This window comes from Hypanus sabinus, chromosome 4, assembly GCF_030144855.1.
Source record: "Hypanus sabinus isolate sHypSab1 chromosome 4, sHypSab1.hap1, whole genome shotgun sequence".
NCBI classification, from domain to species: domain Eukaryota; kingdom Metazoa; phylum Chordata; class Chondrichthyes; order Myliobatiformes; family Dasyatidae; genus Hypanus; species Hypanus sabinus.
Genome location: NC_082709.1, coordinates 151,556,649 through 151,572,195, shown reverse-complemented (window position 1 = coordinate 151,572,195; position 15,547 = coordinate 151,556,649). Strand labels below are relative to the sequence as shown.

At 39.5% G+C, this 15,547-nt stretch overlaps 1 protein-coding gene across 10 annotated transcripts in view; it reads left to right on the top strand.

The window, feature by feature from the left end:
- The window catches only part of hsd3b1 (hydroxy-delta-5-steroid dehydrogenase, 3 beta- and steroid delta-isomerase 1), a 53,079-nt gene that overhangs the window by 2,991 nt on the left and 34,541 nt on the right, over positions 1 to 15,547 (top strand). For 3 of the 10 annotated variants that reach the window (XM_059968423.1, XM_059968421.1, XM_059968414.1), the window contains exons 2-3: positions 8,739 to 8,939; positions 13,535 to 13,635. The exons of 2 other annotated variants lie outside the window; for them this stretch is intronic. The gene's annotated coding sequence lies outside the window, so the exon portion shown is untranslated. Of the gene's footprint in view, positions 1 to 8,738; positions 8,940 to 9,045; positions 9,171 to 13,534; positions 13,636 to 15,547 lie in introns of those variants that run through there. 5 more of the 10 variants (XM_059968417.1, XM_059968415.1, XM_059968416.1 and 2 more) reach the window with 4 other exon arrangements.

Below are 15,547 nucleotides of genomic sequence, written 5' to 3'. Positions count from 1 at the left end.
TAATCTTTCAGCCATGATTCAGTGATGCCTACAACATAATACCTGCCAATCTGCAACTGTGTTGCAAGTTCATCTACTTTACTTCATATTTTGCGCACTTTCAGATACAATTCCTTCAGTCCTGTATTTACCCTTTTCGATTTTGTCATACCTTGCGGAATCTTTTATTTCCTAACTTTGTCTGAGGTCTTATCAACATCTGCCTCTGCAACCTCTCCACTGACTGTTCTGACACTCTGGTTCCCATCCCCCTGTAACTCTATTTAAACCCCACTGTGCAGCATCAACAAACCTTCCCGCTAGGATATTAGTCCCCTCCAGTTCAGGTGCAAACTATCCCTTCTGTACAGGTTTTACCTTCCCTGGAAGAGAGACAGATGATCCAAAAATCATATGCCCTCCTCCTACACCAAATCCTTAGCCATGTTTTAAACTGTGTAATCTTCCTAGTTCTAGCTTCACTAACACATGGCACAGGTAGAAATCCTGAGATCACAACCCTGGAGGTCTTGCCCTTTAACTTAGCATCTAATTCATTGAACTCCCATGCAGAACCTTATCACTCATCCTACTCATGTCATTGCTATCTTAATGACCACGACTTCTGGCTGTTCACCTTCCCACTTACGAACGCTGAGGACTCGATCCAAGATATCCTGCTCTTGGTACCCAGGAGGCAACATACCATCTGGGAAAATCATTCTTGCCCACTGTACTTCTTGTCCGTTCCCCTAACTAATGAATCCCTTATCATCACAGTGTGCTTCTTCTTCCCTCTTCCTTTCTGAGTCACAAATGCAGACTCAGTGCCAGAGACCTGGCCACTCTGACATCCCTCTGTTAGGTCTTTCCCCTGACAGTATCCAAAATGATATACCTGTTGTTGAAGGGGTTGGCCACAGGGTTACTCTGCACTGGCTCCTTAATCCCTTTCCGCTTCCTGACTGCTACTCAGTTTCCTGTGTCCTGTACCTCGGGTGTAACTACCTCTCTATATATCCTATCTATCTCCCCTTCAGCATCCTGAATGATCCAGAGTTCATCCAGTTCCAGCTCTAACTCATTAACACGGTTTGTTAGAAGCTGCAGCTGGATGCACCTCACAGCTGTAGTAGTCAGTGTTGCTGGAAGTTTCCCTCCCTTCCCACATCCTGCTAGCCGAGCATTCCACTCTCCTTGACACCTCTGCTGTCTGAAATGAGAAGATATAAAGAAGGGAAGGAAAAAAGTTGAGTTGCTCTTTGCTTTCTCTGAATGAAGCCTCTCTTTGCGGAAGCCTCAAAGAGCTAAAGCCTTACCGTCACCACTCTGACTATGTCCACTCAGGCAATAGCCACTGCGCTTGACCCTACCTTCCCAAACGCCGATTGGCTGCTGGTCAAAGCTCTATTATACTGCCACAAACCTCTCCTGCTTTTTATCCTTGGACAGTGGACCTGTTTGAAATCCCCCTCCTCTCCAAATATCCAATGTCTGGATTGGCCACTGGACAAAACTCTGAATAGTATGCAAGTCAAGCTTTTCACTGTATCTTGGTACATGTGATAATAATAAACCAGTACTAATCCAATACTGATGAAAGGATGTTGGTTATGTCCAGGCTAAATTTGAAGCATTTGGACAGGTGAAGAAATCTTTTGGGTTAATTTGCCACTCAAGAAGTTCCAGGTTTTCTAGAGGTTCTGATTGAGGCACGTAAGTTAGTAAGGAGGAGCTAAATTTGTGTCATTTATTCTTGGGCCAGGACAGCAATTCCTTTTGTTTTATTTGCATCTGTTGCTTTCAGAGTTGGAGTGTATCTCTGGTTGACCACTACATGCTAGTTCTTATCTAAAGTTAGTCAAAGGATCATGAGACCTCTACTTATCCCACAAGAGGGCGCCAGAATTGCTCATTCTTGATGGTGAAACTAACCAAGTAAAATAGACACTTGCAGGCGAATAGGTTTATTTTTGGAATAGCATTTACGCCTGCACTCTGGCAGAAGGTTTTGGATCAGTTGCTGCAAAAACTGCCCAGGCACTCAGTGTTACATGGATGACATCTTTTTTACCGGTGAGGATGACAAGGAACATCTCCAAAATCTCAGGACTGTGTTGAAAAGATTAGAAGATTCTGGGATCAGAGCACCATTCAACAAATGTGAATTCTTTAAACCAAGCATTATTTACTGTGAGTACATCATTGGCACACAAGATTTACACAAATGTGCTGAGAAAATTCAGGCAGTGATGGATGCCCAGTGGCTGAAGGATGTAGCAGAGTCGCAGTCCTTTTTAGGATTTGTCACTTACTATAGCCTGGCTCCTGTGCTTTACCTCTTGCAGTCATTAATTACTACAGATCAAGAAAAATGGCAATTGTCAAAGCAGTGTGAGGTGACTTTCCTAAAGGCAAATGAAATGGTGATTCAGACACTTTACCCACACACTATGATCCACATCATCCAGTGAAGCTTTCCTGTGACACCTCGGTCTATGGTAGAGTGCAGTCATGTCACATGTTATGAGTGAGGGAAGTGAACACCCCTTAGCTTCTCTATTATGTTCCCTTACCACTGCAGAAAAAAAAATACACACAGATTGACAGAGAGGCCTTGAGTCTGGTTTAGAGTGTAAAATGTTTCATAGAACATAGAAAGGTACAGCACAGGAACAGGCCATTCAGCCCACAGTGTTGTACTGAACACTAATCCCTCCTACCTGCACCATGTCCATATCTCTCCATCTTCCTTACATCTATGTGCCTATCCAAATATCTCCTGGAACTCTCTAATGTAATTGCCTCTAACATTATACCAGGCAGTGCATTCCAAGCATTCATGAGTCTGATTAAAAAATTCCCCTTGAACCTACCCCTCTTCACCTTCAATATACATCCTCTGGTATTTGACATTTCAGCCCTGGGAAACAGATATTCTCTGTCCACTCTATCTGTGTCTCTGATGATCTTGTAAAGACCTGTCAGAACTCCCCTCTGCCTCCAGCACTCCAGAGAAAACAACCCAAGTTTATCCAGCCTCTCGTGATAGCGCATGGTCTCTAAACCAGGCAGCATCCTGGTAATCCTCTTCTGCACCCTCTCCAAAGCCTCAACATCCTTCCTTTATTTGGGTAACCAGAACTGTATGCAATATTGCACATGTGGCCGGACCAGAGTTTTATAAAATTGCACCATAATCCCTTGACTTTTGAACTCAGTGCCTTGACTAATAAAAGCAAGTATTCCATAAGCCTTCTTAACCACCTTATTGACATGTGTAGCCACTTTCAATGAGCTATAAACTTGGATCCCAAGATCTCTCTGCTCAGCAACACTGTTAAGGATTTTGCCTTCAACAGTGTACTGTCTCTTTACATTTGCCCTACCAAGATGCAACACCTCACATTTATCTGTGTTAAACTCCATCTGCAATATCTGCAACTGATTTATATTGAGCAGTATTCTCTGCCAGTCTTCTACACTACCCACAACTCCACCAATCTTGCTATCATCCACAAACTTACTAACCCACCTATTTACATTTTTATCCAGCTCATTTATATATGTAACACTCGCTTCGCCTAGTGGCTTAATATAGGGGGGTGATAATACCCTACGTGGCCAAACTTAAGAAATCTCGTTTGGGTGGATGCTACTCAATGTGTCCCCTGTTACAAATCAGTACTCTGAAATAACAAACAGTACACAATATGCGATTAAACGATTAAGCTTTATAACTCTTATACTACTATATCCCTACTTTATCCCTACTATATGGTTAGTAGGGAAACAAAATATAAAAGAAAAAAGGGCCCCAAATCTTATTAAACAGTCTGGGCACAAAGTTGGAGCTCACTCAGTAGTCCTTCTTCTACCATCGGTCTCCTCCGACCGTCGCAGACCTTCGGATCCCTGCTCCAAGTCCACCCCGTCCAGCGGTCTACCAAATCTCTCCATTTGCGTCTTCTCTCTTCATCTCTCTCTCTCTCCCTCTGGCAAAAGCCCACAAAATCAACTGGTTCCAGAATCACAAGACAGAACAGCAATCTCGAATTGGCTAACGTGCATCCACAGTCTTGATATCTCCAGCCATAACCCAGACATTGCTGCTACAGAGAAACCGTTACTTCAGCAGTGAACCCTTACAATGCGTTACATATACATCGCAAACAGCAGAGGTCCCAGGAACACCACTAATTACAGACTACCAGCTTGAGTAAGTCCCTTCAACCACTACCCTCTGACTGCTATGCGCAAACCAGTTCTGAATCCAAGCAGCTAATTTGCCATGAATCCCATGCATCTTAATCATCTGAATTAGCCTCCTGTGAGGGACTTGTCAATCACCTTAATAAAAATCTATGTAGGAGAAACATCAACTACCCCATACTCATCAATCTCTCTCATTACCTGGTCAAAAAACTCAATCAAGTTGGTAAGGTATGACCTGCCATACACAAGGCCATGCTGGCTCTTCCTATTAAGCTATGGGTTTCCAAATTCTCATATATCCCATCCCTAAGAATTTTCTCCAGCAATTTCCCTACATCTGACGTGAGACTCACCAATCTAGTTCCCAGGATTTTCCTTTGTTCCCTTCTTAAACAAAGGGACAACAATAGCCAGAGTAGTTTATTGATAGAGTTTACCCCCAAAACTGATCATCAATCACTATTATCCATCTTCAATCCACAGAATGGTGTTCTACTAACAGCAACAGCATGAGTGCAGATCTATTTCTTGGAGGACCCAATTACAACTCCAAATTTAAGCGGACAAATATTCAAGGAAACGCTGATGGATTGTCCAGTTTACTATTGGAAAAAGAAACACACAAAAAATTTACAAAAGAGGACACTCCCCTTGACATATTCTCCCTAATGCAATTTGAAAGTCTCCCTATTTCAGCAGAGATGATCCAAAGGGAAACCAGAAAAGACCCCACACTGTCTCAGGTCTACACGGCAACACAAATTGGCTGGAATATGCAGCAGAAATTCCAGTTACCCCATTTTTACCAGCACCTGAACAAACATGTTCTTGATGGGGATACCTTATGTGTTGATTGAGAGTCATTGTACCATCTGAGCTGAGAGCCAGAGGTTGGAGGAGCTATATGCTGGTCACCTAGGCGTGGTTAAAATGAGAGCGTTGACTCGTTTTCTGGTGGCATGGGATGGATCAACAGCTTGGGCAGCTTGTCATACCTTGTTTGGAATGTGAAAACATCCAGAAGAAAGGGGTCCAGAGCTAACAGAACCTTTTCCTGCAGTCCCAGGGTCAACTCCTACAACCATCACAGAGGAGGACCCAGAACCTGAGATTGTTTTACAGCCACAAGTCTCTCCTGTGAAACAGAAAGACTCCCTCTTGTCAGGAAAGACGTCATCCAACAAGAATAAGAAGTCCTTCACAGTGATTAATTATTTAGGCCTCAATGGGACAATTTAAATTTTACTATGCTGTGGATCTCTGCTTAGTAATTGTATTATATAGTATACTGTATATGTTATATTGAGATACATTCTATATTGAGTGGGAATTTATTGCTAAGCAGAGAGGAGTGTTGTGTATTTAATATTTCAGTAATATTTGAGTAATATTGTAAATATATTGTTTGATTAAACATTCTTTGTTGTTTATATAATTCACTGTGAAAGTACGTAAATGGTATGTTTTGGTCTCCTATGAGTGTCTGAATCTGTTTAATCAAATATACAGTCTATATTTCTCTTTCTTCCCATGCCAAAACTCTGGATGGCCCGATGATTGTCTTCATATCTTATAGTTACATTTACCACCATCTCTGTGTCATGCTTTATGAAAATGATGTCTGGTTTCCATAATGCCCCATCTCCAGACTGAAGGAATGGCTCTAAATGAGTTCATCCATACTTGCTGGCCTTATCTTTGGTCTTTCAGCTCTTTCACGTCCAAATCCTGCTTCTACAATTTCCCGTTTCACATTCATTTGGCACTGTCAGTGAAGTGGATTGGGATCCATTTCATTGGTAATCCTCTACCTTTTTGAGAATCTATTTTATTTTTTGGATTTTCCGTATTAGCTTTGTTATCCTCCCAGCCATAATAACTGATGATTTTATCACTGTGTCCATAGACTTAGTGAGTGATTGCCTCTTCTGCTTTATAGTGACTGGAATTTGTACTTCCAACTTCGGAATACTGAGCCCTTCATGTGGGCAAATTTAAGATGGCACCAAATGGCTGCCTCTTTGAGCTCATCTGCAGAAGCAGCTTAAATTCCTCTCTTTAATGTCTCTCTTTTCCCTTTCCATGTTGGTTGGGGTTCTATCGAGGCCCTGACCTGCAAGTAGCTCTTATATTGCTTTCGGGTGAGTTCCTGCTCCGACATTCTCCAAGTGCGTCTCTGTTGATGACTGATTCCAGGCTGGTGTTGCCGACTGAGGCATCGCGGGAGATGGAACATCAGGATTTTGCTGCAGTATACATATGGATGGAGGTCTCTGTAGTCAAGCGGTCACACTCTCTCTCTTTCTTTCAATGGAGGAAGAGATTGCTGCCGATTCTTGAGTTGGAGAATCTGGAATAAAATTTGATGCGGCAGACTGTAATTTCAGAACAGTGACTGTTAATTTCCCCTTTCGCTGTGACAATGGTTAATATCTCTCTGTCCCTTGTTAATGGAGAGACGGAATCTGTGGCATGTTGAATTGTCTGGTACAGGTGTCCCCCGTTTTTTGAATGTTCACTTTATGACAGCTTGCTGTTACGAAAGACCTACATTAGTTACCTGTTTTCGCTAACAGAAGGTGTTTTCACTGTTACGAAAAAGGCAGCGTGCGCCCCAAGCAGCCGAGCTCCTTCCCCGGAACTGCTTTCTCGCAGGCATTGCTTAAACACACGCCTGTGAGCATCTGTGCTTTATGTCAATTTATTTTGTGCATCCGTTAGCAAGATGAGTTCTAAGGTATCGGAAAAGCCTAAAAGAGCTTGAAAGGGTGTCACACTTAGCGTAAAACTAGACATAATTAAGCGTTTCGATCGTGGTGAACAAAATAAGGACAAAATGAGTTTGGCTTGTGGAAATTGATGAATTTGATGTTGAAGAGGTTTTAGCATCCCATGACCAAGAACTGATAGATGAAAAGCTGATGCAATTGGAAGAGGAAAGGATAACAATCAAAACTGAACGCAGCAGCGAATGGACTGAAAGTGAAGTCATCCGGGAACTGAATGTGAAGCAATTGCATGAGATTTTCGCTGCGATTGACAATGCTGCAATGATTGCAGAAAAGTACGACTTTAATTTTGAAAGGGTACGTAGGTTTAGGGCATATTTGCAGGATGGTTTGAGTGCTTACAAAGAACTTTCTTTTCTTTTTCAATCTTTTTATTAAATTTCATATATTAAAAAAATAACAATATTGTATTAAATAGGTTATGAGTACATTAGACTTAAAGTTAAATTAGTAACAAGATAACAATATCTTATTAAGCTATCAGCAAAAAAAAAGATCGTACAATAATCAATCTAACCTATATTGATTATATATGAAAAAGATTAAGAATAGTCATCAAAAGAAAAAAATATATAAAAATGCAGGAAAAAATGTATATTGAAAAAAAATAAACCTAAACTAACATGGGCAATAATAATAGTTTATATGTATACGATAGTGTCAAAAACTCCGGAACTCCATACCAGAACAAGAATAGAAAGAGAAAAGGTCTGGAAGAAGCCAAATTAATTCATATGAAAGTGTCAAATGAACGGTCCCCAAGTTTCTTCAAATTTAATTGATGAATCGAAAATAGTACTTCTAATTTTTTCTAAACTCAGACAAGAAATAGTTTGAGAGAACCACTGAAATGTGGTAGGAGGATTTACTTCTTTCCAATTTTGTTATATAGACCTTCTGGCCATTAATGTTGCAAAGGCAATCATTCGTCTAATTGAAGGGGAAAGTCGACTATCATCCTCATTTGGTATACCAAAAATTGCAGTGATAAAATGAGGTTGTAAATCAATGTTCCAAATTGAGGAAATGGTAGCGAATATGTCCTTCCAATAGTTATGTAAGGTTGGACATGACCAAAACATGTGGGTCAATGAAGCCACATCTGAATGACATCTGTCACATTGAGGATTAACATGAGAATAAAATCGAGCAAGCTTATCTTTAGACATATGAGCTCTATGTACAACCTTAAATTGTATTAAAGCATGTTTAGCACATATAGAAGAAGAATTAACCATTTGTAAATTTTTTTCCCATTTTTCCGTTGATATATTGTATTGAAGTTCTTTTTCCCATTCCTGTTTAATTCTACCCGATATCTCTGGTTGTATCTTCATAATCATATTATAAATAAGAGCCACTAATCCCTTCTGACAGGGATTTAAAGTAAAAATCATATCTGAAAAATCTATCAAAGTTGAATTGGGAAAGGATGGTAAAACTTTATATAAAAAATTCCTAATTTGTAAATATCTAAAAAAATTAGATTTAGGTAACTTAAATTTGTTGGAAAGTTGGTCAAAAGACATCAAACAACCTTCAGAAAAAAGGTCACGAAAACATATTATACCTTTCCTTTTCCATATGCTAAAAGCTTGATCTGTTAAAGAAGGTTTAAAAAAAAATTAAGTAAGATAGGGCTATCAAGAACAAAGTTTTTCAGAGTAAAAAACTTACGAAATTGAAGCTTACAAAGAACTGTATGATAGAAAAATGCGTAAGGCTAAGCAGTCAAGCATACTGTCGTTTTTCAAGCCTTCCACATCAGCCACAGCGGATGACGAACCTCGACCTTCCACATCGAGGCAAGCAGACATAGAAGATGACCTGCCTGCCCTGATGGAAACAGACGATGATGAGGTGGCACCCCAGTCTCCTCTACCTCCCACCACCCCAACTTCCGACAACTCAGCCTAACACACCATCATCAGGGTGCTCGCTGTCTTCCCGATTCCAGTAAGTGATACTACACTATACATACATTATTTCTACTTTATATAGGCTGAGTATTTTTATGTGTTATTTGGTGTGATTTGGCAGCTTCATAGCTTAAAGGTTACTGGAGAGAGTGCTTCTGCCGAAAGTGCTTGCACCGAGTCTCTGCCAAGAGCGCTTGCATGAGATTTTCGCTAAGATGGACAATGCTGCAATGATTGCAGAGAAGTATTTCTACTTTATATAGGCTGTGTATTTATCATATCATTCCTACTTTTACTATATGTTAGTGTTATTTTAGGTTTTATGTGTAATTTGGCATGATTTGGTAGGTTAGTTTTAGGTCTGCGAACACACAAATTTTTCCCATATAAATAAATGGTAATTGCTTCTTCACTTTACGACTTTCCAGCTTACGAACCATTTCATAGGAATGCTCTACTTTTGGATGGTGGGGGAAGCCTGTAAACAGTATTTTTTGTTGACTGCAGATCATGCTCTCTCTTTGGGGTACTTTGCTGTTGGGCACTGACAGTTTTTACTGAAGCAAGCAGGGGCAGGTGGAGGTTGATGCACTGATGCTTGCTCTGGGATGCGCAGGGGAAAGGGGGCATTGGGGTTCGAATATTTTTCTGTTATTCATTCTTTTGAGGTTCTTCTGATTTTTGTAGACGTCTGCAAAGACAGGAAATTCAGGTTCTATGCTCAGACAATAAATGGAAACATTTGAACCAGTGGAACCATCATAGTTGCTTTCACCCAGGACTGCATCAACTGTCTCCAGGGCAAGGTGAAGGATCTCTTTTGCTGTTTTTCTAATCAGATTGTCCAGTTCTCTGAGATAATTCTGTGAAGCTTCAGTTAGAATTATTTGAAAATGCAGTCTTGATACCATATGAATCTTCCATAGTTCTAGTTTTTGCATGGGCTTTAATTTTGCCCTATGAAGATTTTGGAACCAGCCAGCCATCTTGTTTTTGCAACTTTCCAAGATGACCCCACACCAAGTGTCAATTCTTGCACCCAAGTACTTCTCAGAATCTCTGGGTAGGATATGGCTGATTCTGCTCTTATTAAACCCCTTTTGCAACCACTATTGTAAATAAATATCTCCCATTCACTAATCATATAGAGTCCCCAGGCCTTTTTCATATTTACCTCCAAGCCAGTGGTTTTTCAAACTCTTTGCAGAATCTCAATATGCTGGATCATTACCTCAGTTGAGCCACTTAAAATTCAATGGCTAGGGCCAAACAAATGGTTCTTTCTTCATCTGAAGCTAAGTTGACTCTCTTGCCTTCTCTTTCCAGAGTACAAATAAGATGGCCTATAGCAATGCTGAAGAGAATGGGTGATTATGGATCTTGCTGTTTGACTCCTCTATTAATCTTCATTGGGTCAATCTTTTATTTCTCAACCTTAACTGTGGTTCTTGTGTTGGAATATAGGTCCATAATGAGGTTGTTAAATTTATTTGTAAGTATTATCCTTTTTAATGGCTTCATTATCAATTTGTGTCCTACCAAATTGCAAGTTTTGGCGGGATCTACAAAATAGAACCAACAGTTCTTTCTGTTTTATTTTAACCCCTTCCTGATATTTTGCATTGTACCCTGGAGAGTTTGTCAAGAATCCCTCGTCTTGTGTTGATCATCATTTAGTCTTTTATTATTATTTTTGTATAAAGTCTCAGCAGTATGACAGAGATCATAATAGGTCTCCAGTTGTCTAGTCTACACTCTTCAGCAAATCTCTACCCTCAGTTTTCAGGATCAGGATAATTTGGCTCGTCTTTAGGCAATCGGGAATGAACCCAGTCTGCTGCCATGGAGTTTTGGTAGAAGGGTCTCTTGTCTCAATAGGCTGTCCAGGTTATTCTTTCTAATACTATCCAATCCTGGTGCATTCTCTTCTTTAATTCTTTTCAGAGTTTTTTTCAATCTTACATAGAAGCATCTCTTCCTCAACTATATCTGGCCAGCTTACTTCAGTCTGCCTTTTATTCTGAACACTTTTTCAAGGAAAAAGTTATCCATATCCTCTTTATTTAGAGAACACTCCAGCATTGCTTGTGCTCCCATTAACTGGTGACCTAGCCTCTTTAGGTCTTTTTCATACACAGTCTGAGTGTTATTATATGGCTTTTAAAAATTCTCATAAAGGGCAGCACAGTGGCTTAGAGGCTGGCATAGTTTGTGTAACATCGTTCAGCACAAGCAAAATCTGTGTTCAATTACTGCTGCTGCCTGTAAGGAATTTGTACTTTTTCCCTATGCCTGTGTGGGTTTCCTCTAGATGCTCCAGTTTTCTCCCAAATTCCAAAGATTTACGGGTTAGGGTTAGTAAGTTGTGGGCATGCTATGTTAATGCCAGAAACATGGCGATTCTTGTGCGCTGCCTCAGCACATCCTCAGACTGTGTTGGTCGTACACGCAAATTAGACATTTCACTGTATGTGTTGATGTTTTGATGTACATGTGACAAGGTAAGTGTACAATGTCCTGTGTATGTTACTCAAAATGGGTGATGTGGGATGAGTCAGAAACAATTCACTGTACGGGGGATGGGGTTGGTGTGTGGCTGGATCTCCTTTTCCCCTAGACATATACCAGCCTGTTGGGTAAGTGTTACATAAGCTTCATCTCCCTTGTTTTGGTGGAAGGTATCTCAGCCACCTCAGCTCTCTTCTGATGTGCTGCAGCTTTAGGTGTTGCATACAGAAGCCTTCTCTCTTCAAAGATCTGCTTACTAGTTTTAGATGCCAAAACTTTAGCAATCTCAGAGTTAGTAGATCCTGTTCCCATTAACTATTTTTAAGTTCCAACATGATTGTGTCTTTCTCCTCTAAATTGTTTTTCTTCCTGATTTGTCGTGTGTCAGAGTTTGTTATTCTTTTCAGATTCCTGAGTTCAGCATGCCAATGTCTACCACTGCAATCTAGGTAGCAAATCTTTCTTCACACTCTGTACAAACAAAGCTTTTTTCTTCCTCCTACCCTTTCCATTTCAGATTGTTCTGCCTTTCAGGCAACTGATTTATGTTAAGCACACTCAGCTTTTATTTTAATAAACAGTTTCAGGTTTTTATTAGATTACTTCCTGTGCATTGAGAAAGTAGTAAGTATAAAAGCACATTGGCTGGCAGGAGACCACAGGTTTATGTCAGGAGCAAAAAAAGTTTCTATCTAAAGTTATCCTGTTGTTTCCCCAGAAGAAACATTGCTTCTAAGTTGATACATTGTTTAGAAGTTAATCTACAGATTTTGATAAGATTTTGCCGAAATAGAATGTTGTTTTTGAGGTATTAGACAATAACACAGATGTTAATGGTTTACACATATTATTTGCCTGTAGTATTTACTTGTTGGAATCTTATAATACTTAACTGCAGGAAACTTAGCTAAGTTCTTACCTACCTGAAAATATTTACTTGTGTGAATGGAACAGCATGGTGATTGCAGTGTATTTGTTGTTTTTCAGTTTCACTATGTCATGCCATTAAGTCTGCAATAAAACTAAGGAGCTAGGAGGCTATTTCCTGACTCTCAAGCATTTTTTGAATGGAGTTTGGCTGACTGCCTAGTTGATTTTACAACACGTCAGCGAGGGCAGTACACAGATAATGACATTCAATAGGATGGTACTCTCCAGTTTCCCCCAATTTGTACATTCTTCTTTACAGTATTGACCAGATTTGATGTTATTTCTTTAGATATGCTTGAAATTTACTCAAAGTAGGATAGATAACTTTGCAGCCACCAAAGAAGCAAAAATTGAAACTGGGGAGAACTGGATAATCAACTCTGACTCTCTTTTCTCCTATCTAATTTTGAAGGGTAGATCTTGTTACTCTTTTCTCACTCTTGTCTCAATGTCTTAGGAGAGTATTCTCAATCTTCTCCTGTCTTTTATGTCATAAATCTTGAATTGTAAATGATGGTGGTCTCATTGTCATCTAGGCAAATCCACTGTATCATTGTTACCCTCGCATCTAACAGCTTATGATTCCTTTGCTCTTCTGCTTCACTCCATCCTGGAAATCTTATAGGAATTGAGGTAACTTTGTTATTAATCCTCCATTCCAGTCTCAGTAACTCTTAGATAGGCATAAAGATATAAGAAGAATGGATGGTTGTGGGCTATGTAAGAGGAAAGGGTTAGATTGATCATGGAGTAGATTTATATAGGTTGGCATAACGTTGTAGGCCACAGGACCTCTAGTCTGGTGTACTGTTCTACTGTATGTTCTAAAAAACTTCTTACTTAGGGGAGAGAAGGTGGGTGAAAAGAGTATCAGGCTGATAACCACAACTTGCAAGAGTTCCTCAGTGCTGCCAAAATAACCTATGCTTCAACTATCCACCCTGCAGAGAGCAAAAAATAAAGGAAATCTTATTCAAAGACAGGCTTTCAGATCTTTGTGAGGGGATCTTGTATCTGATGGGACCAAACATACATATGTCTGCCTCTCCTGGTACTATTTCTGCTATAAACCTGTGTAAAACCCTGGGAAAGGTTTCACTGCTAATGTAATGGTCTTTTTGTAGAGGCAGTGTTTGGGTTATGGTTAGAGATAATGGGTGCTTTGGAATGTGAGCTGGGTCCTTTGTTTGGCAGGAGATGAAGGGGAACGATGCCAGAGAGAACCAGTCATAGGATTTGACCCAGTGGGTGACTGTGATTCGAAGGAGCAAGGTGATGCAGTCGACTGAGGATCGGTGAATATTACTTTTAGAAGAGTTGAACTTCAATTTGTTCACATTTGACTGTTTAATTTTCTTTCTTTTCTTTACTAACCCTTTAGTTAAGCTAAGATTCATAAATACTGTATGATTTCTTTAATCATACGCAGTTGCTGTCTGTTATTTCTTGGCACTGAGTTGTAACAGGGTAACAATTTACACAGCATCAACACAAACTGGGCTTTGGGGTGGGAGAGCGTCTCAATCTCATGGGCTTGGCAGGATTGGAGTGTGTATTCCCTAGACATACACAGCCAAGGAAACCAGTGGGGCTTCACCTGAAATTACCTCCACCATGCAAAAGATTGAAAAGGCTGAAAAGATTGAAAAAGATGAAAAGATTGAAAAAGTGTTTCTAAATACTTAGAAACAAGAAAGCTTCTAAACTGGAGAAAATTTCTGCTTAGGTACTAAAACATTATGGAGAAGAATTTCTAATTTAGATTCATGATCTCATCTGAGAAGAAGATATACCAGGAAATCTCCATTTAACCTTGCATCTGTTTTCCTGTCTACAGAAATGTATTTCTGTTAAAAGACCATGTGGACATGTTTCAATATTGTCCACTTTCCCCAGATAAATGATCATTGATGAGTAACAATTGTTTTGTAAATGCATAGTTAATGGACCTATGTGCATGTTTCTATGCTGTGTGACTTATGGTTTGGAAATCACAACTTCAGAATGTAATTCTCAAGATTATTAATAATACTCTCCCTCCCTTTCTCTGTAAAATAAAATTAAAGTTTATTGTCATTGGCCTCTATTTAGGATAGGCAGGTCAGGTCAGTTGAATGAATAACGTAGCTATTTACAGAATTTGCAAAAGTGCCTTTGACATTTATGACTCCTTGAGATATATTTTGGCTCTTAAAGGCCAGCACATCTTACCTGTCAGCACCATTTGTTACTCCGTAGTGTTGGGAGGTAGTATTAGTGGGCCCTGTGATTAATACTGCAACAGTATTGCCATAGGAATATCATAATTTTCAATGGCCCTCCAACAGTCCTTTTTGCTCACTGTCATTACTGTGAAGGATTTTACAGTTACATTTGATGATATAAACCAGTTTATAGTCCCTTTTACCCATATATAGATACTCACCACCCCTCTGATTCCCTGTGCAGTAGACCACTCTCCTCTTACCGGACAGTGATGCAGCCTGTCAGAACGCTCTTCATTGTACATTATTAGAAGTTCTCAAGTATCTTAGTTGACAAACCAAATCTCTCCAAACTCCTACTGAAATATAGCTGCTGTCTTGCTTTATTTATAGTTGCATCAATATATTGGGACCATGTTAGATCCTCAGAGATCTTGACATCCAGGGACTTGAAATTGCTCACTCTCTCCTGTTCTGATCCCTCTATGAGGATTGGTTCATGTTGCTTTGTTTTACCCTTCCTGAAGTCCTCAAACAGCTCTTCTGTCTTACTGACATTGAGTGTGAAGTTGGTGAAGCAATTAGCACTCAACTAGCTGGTAAATCTTGCTCCTATACACTCTCTCTCTCTTTCTAAATCTTTTTATTAATTTTAAACAAACATAAATGAAACATGAATACAGAGAGTTTGAGAGTACATAATTAATAGATTAAGTATACATGCAAATAGATGATAATCCATATATATATAACCTCCCAAACTCATAGTAATTACGAAAAAAGGAGAAAATAAAAAAAAATCCCCCCCAAAAAAGAAAAAAAAACAACTAACCAACATGGGCCATTGCATTATGTCAAATATACACAGTAGCGTCAATAACTCCATACCTCCATCCAAATAATTAAGGATAATAAAAGAAAGGTTTAGGAAAAGTCAGTTTAGCTCATATGAAAATGTTGAATAAATGGTCTCCAAGTTTCCTCAAATTTAACTGAAGGATCA